Raw genomic sequence first — 4,986 nt, 5'->3', positions numbered from 1 at the left:
TCCTCCTCCTCCTCCTCCTCTCTTCTTCTTCTTCTTCTTCTTCTTCTTCTTCTTCTTCTTCTTCTTCTTCTTCTTCTTCTTCTTCTTCTTCTTCTTCTTCTTCTTCTTCTTCTTCTTCTTCTTCTTCTTCTTCTTCTTCTTCTTCTTCCAGGTTCTCTTAGTTAGGGTTTTTATTACTGTGAGAGATGAAACACCATAAGCAAAAACGAGTTGAGTAGGAAAGTGTAAATTTGCCTTACATAATGCTGAATCACACAGTCCATTGAGTGAGACCAAGGCAGAAGGACTCAGACTGCACAGGAACCTGGAGGCAGGAGCTGCCTGCAGAAGCTATGGAGGGGTGCTGCTTACTGACTTGCTCCTCATGGCTCACTCAACCTGTTCTCTTAGAGAACCCAGGACTGAGCTGGGTGGTAGCAGCACAAGCTTTTAATCCTAGGATCTGGAAGGCAGAGGCAGTTGGATCTCTGAGTTTGAGGCCAGCCTGGTCTTACAGAGCGGGTCCCAGGACAGCCAGGCCTACACAGAGAAACTATGTTTCAAAAAAAAAAAAAAAAAACCAAGAAAAAAGAAAAAGAAAGAAAGGGAAAACACCTTCACCACCTCCACCACCACCACTCCAGAGCCACCAGCATAGGACGGTGCCACTCACCATGGGCTGCACCCTCCCACATCAGTCACTAATTAAGAATATGTCCTATAGGCTTGCCTAAAGCCTGATATAGAAAGGCATTTTCTCAATTGGAGTTCCCTTCTTTCAGATGACTTTAGGCTATTTCAAATTGACATAACACAAAGCAGCATGCACAGTCTCACTATGTAGCTTTGGCTAACCTGGAACTTGGTATGGAGACCAAACTGGCCTAGAACTCCCAGCCATCCCCTTGCCTCTGCCTCTCAAGTATGGAAATTAAAGGCCTGTGCTGCCATGCCTGGCATAGGTCTTCATTTTTAAATAGGACCATTTTGCAGATTGAGGTCTTGAGCAGAGTAGGATTTTTCCAGGAGAGTTTCCTGTAGCATTAAGTAGACTCAGGTCCATTTCATGCAGGACCAAGGCCAGGGCAAGGAGCAGGACCAACCGGGTGTGAGATCAGAAAGATGGGATTCATATCTCTTGGTCCATCTCTAGTTGACACTCCCAGACTCCCCTACATCTAAAGACACAGACATACTTGGCTTTTATGGATCCATTTTTCTGGTCTGTATTATTTGTTCTGTGTGTTCATTTTATGTCTTAAATTAAACAGTAATCCTTAACCCTCCCCCTCTGTGTGTATGTGTGTGTGTGTGTGTGCGTGTGTGTGTGCGTGTGTGTGTGTGTGCGCGCGTGTGTGTGCGTGTGTGTACGCGCGTGTGTGTGCGTGTGTGTACGTGTGTGTGTGTTTCTGTGTGAGTGTTCTGCACCCTGTAAAGGGCTTAATAAACATGTGCTGATTGATTTTTCTCTTGGGATGTGGAGTGTAAGTCATATAGCTGCTCGACCGGCCTTCAAGGTTTGTGCCTGTATGCGCTCATGGGGGGGGAGAGAGAGAGAGAGAGAGAGAGAGAGAGAGAGAGAGAGAGAGAGAGAGAGAGAGAAAATAAACTCTAAGAATCTTGAGGTCAGAAAAGTCAAAGCTACAAACCTCCATTTCGTGTGGGTCGCTGTCCTGTGATTTGTCACATACAGATGGGTTAGGGAATATCACTGGACTTATTCCAGCCACCTCCCAGGGTTTCTGGGAATTTTGTAAGAGATCACATAAAGCACTCTGTGACCATGATTTAGTGCTCATAAAATGGGACCAGAAAAGAGACTGGAGAGAGAGCCGAAGTGTGTGCACAAGTGAGTGTGGATACGGTGGATAGAGTCCAGTTGATGGAACTCTTGCTTGGCATGTGTGAATCTTCGGGTTTGCCTCTCCATCTCCAGACCTAAAGAAGGTAGATGAGGTGGTCAGTGCCTGTAACCTCAGAGCTGGGGAGGGGGAGGCAGGAGGATGGGAAGCTTAAGATGGTCCTTGGCTGCATGGTTAGCTAGAGGCCATCTTGGGCCACATGAGACCCTGTCTCAAAATAAACAAAGGAATACAACTAGCCCACAGGGAGGAGATCACAGCTGACCGGCGCCCACTGATTTTGATCCTAGACGTCTGAGGTAAATGATTTTATATACTGATTTAACTATTGGTTTTTAAGTGTCTCTAAAATATTTTTATTACATATGTGCCTATGCGTGTAGGTGTATGCATGCCATGGTATGTGTGTGAAAGTCAGAAGGCAATTTTCCTGAGTTGATTCTCTCCTTTGACCAAATGGGTCTTAGGGATCAAACTCAAGTAGTCAAGGTTTAGCAACAAGCGCCTTTACCCACTGAGCCATCCTGCCAGCACCCAAAGTGTGTCTAGGAAATAGGTCTTTTTTTTTTTTTTTTGTCTTTGCTGCTTATCTTTAACCTATGCCATCAATTCTGCCTCAGACTTCTGAACACCTAAAGCCTTAATCAGACTCCCTGCTTCACGCTAGTCTCGCCCCTTTCTTTATCTTATCTGGGAGTTCCTGTCTCTTCTTCCCCTGGCCTGATCCTTTCCTCCCATTCATGTGGAAGGCAGCTTCTGTCCTACAGAAACACATCAGATGAGGATTCAGTCTCTGCTTTAAGCATCTCAGAGTCTGTATCAGACACCTCTGGTTTATCTGCATCAAGAGAGGAAAGCTGGGTTATGAAGCTGCTGCAACTGGGTTAAAGATCCTGGTGAGCTGTGAGGACAGACCAGTGGAAAGGACTTGAGAACTAATATAGAAAATGAAAGTCTCTCTTTGGTGTCCTATAATCATATGTGACATAAGAGTCATTGCTAAATCATCTACTAACTCACACAGTAAATGCCTACCATGTGATAGAGTGCCTCCACCTGAGGCTCTGCAAATAGAAGGGAACAATGTAGATGTAGACTCTTGTTCAGTCAGGTAGGACAGAAGGACGATAACCCTTAGAAAATGAGCCGGGTGTGGTGGCACATACCTTAGATCCCACCGCCTGGGTGTGGGGGCTGAGGCAGAAACATTTTTGTTTGTTTGTTTTTGTTGTTGTTTTGTTTTCAATTTTGTTTTTGTTTTTTTGTTTTTCCAAGACAGGGTCTCTCTGTGTAGCACTGGCTGTCCTGGAATTTGTTGACCATGCTTGCAGCCTTGAACTCACAAAGTGCTGTTGCCTGGCTCTAAAACAACTACTACTTCTTCTTCTTCTTCTTCTTCTTCTTCTTCTTCTTCTTCTTCTTCTTCTTCTTCTTCTTCTTCTTCTTCTTCTCCTTCTTCTTCCTTCTTCTCCTTCTCCTCCTCCTCTTCCTCCCCTCTTCCTCCTCCTCCTCCTTCTTCTTGACAGGGTTTCGTTGAGTATCTCTTCCAAGTCTACTTGCTTGGTAAACCAAGCTGGCCTGGAGCTCAAAGATATGCCTGCCTCTGCCTCCCAAGTGCTGTGATTAAAGGCATGTGCCACCATGTCCAGCCTTAAAAATTATTTCTAATAGTTACTCTTAGGAGTTTGGATTTTAGTTGAAGAAAAACAATGGTTTTAAGACACCACCACCCCAAGACAGTCTGGTATATATCTATCAACCAATCTAATCTTATCTCTTATCTATCTATCTATCTATCTATCTATCTATCTATCTATCTATCTATCTATCTATCTACCTACCTACCTACCTACCTAGCGTATCTATCAAGCTATCCAAGTTGGCTTTGAATTCCTGACTCTTCTGCCTCCACCTCTGAATCACTGGAACTACGAGTGTGTGCCACTACATGAAGCACTGGTTTGTATTTTAAACAAGTCTCTTTAGCTCCTGAGTGAACGAGGGATCACAGTGGTCAAGCTAGAGGTACCTAAAAACAGCAGCTAAGTGAAATTACACAGGCTCTGGTGGAGTCATCGGTGGCCTGGCTATGAGGGTCTGGCCTCTTTGATTTGCTAAGTTAGACTAACTGTTCACTGATGGTGTGAATAGATGTAAGAGCAGGGAGAAAACCATGGATGGTGACGTCATTTGTGGAGACAATTGGTAAAAGGGGGGGGGGTGACCCTGGGAAGTTCAGCCTAGTACATGTTAAGTGTGAGACACTAGTCACCTCCACAGGGATGACAAATGACAGCTGGTTAAGAAAGCCAGAATCCCTGGGGAAAGTCCTCGCTTGTAGATTAGGTTTGTGAGTTACCTGTGTGCGGATGGTGTAACTGCTGACGATGGCGCTAAGAGGGATCACCCAGAGAGGAAATAGATGAACCACATCATAGAAAGTGGAGCAGAGCCTTTTTAGGGCTGGGGTGTACCTCAGTGGGCAGGGTGCTTTTCTAGCACGCACAAAGTCCCATGTTAGATCCCCAGTAGTGGCACATGCCACTCCGGAGGTGGAGAGAGGGCTTGGGGAGTGAGATTATTTGGAAATGGTAGGCTTTATCTTCCTTCCATGTAACTTTCAAACTCCTGGCTTTCCATTCTCCACCAGCACCAACTTCATGTCATCTGAGGTGCTATTTCAATATTGATGGCGTCTACTCATAAATGTCAACTTAGAGTCTGGTGTCAGGCATGAGCTGAGGTCGAGGCGGGCTCTTCTCAGCATCTATAAACCATTTCACACCACTTGAGCCTAGGATCAAGCTGTTACAGGTGCCCTTTCTCCTCCCATCTATCAGTCCCAGCTACAAACAAAGTTTCTCTCCAGCCTTTGCTGGCTTCAAGAAAGGCTGGATAATATACCGGGGGTGGGGGAATTGCATTTCAGAGTAAGATGTGTTCCTGTCTTCATCTACCATTTGTTAGGGGTGTGACCTTGGGCAAAACTCACTAACAGCACAGTGCCTAGTTCCCCAATCTGTAAAACGGGGTTAGTAAAATCCATATGCTATATTGGTGTGATATTAAGAAGGGCTGACTTTTGTAATGGCTTAGCTTCAGGGATCCGCTGACTCGTTGAGCTACAATTAAGATGAGAATCACG

This window comes from Mus musculus, chromosome 6 (assembly GCF_000001635.26).
Source record: "Mus musculus strain C57BL/6J chromosome 6, GRCm38.p6 C57BL/6J".
In the NCBI taxonomy this organism is placed as follows: domain Eukaryota; kingdom Metazoa; phylum Chordata; class Mammalia; order Rodentia; family Muridae; genus Mus; species Mus musculus.
This window is presented reverse-complemented; position numbering follows the sequence as displayed.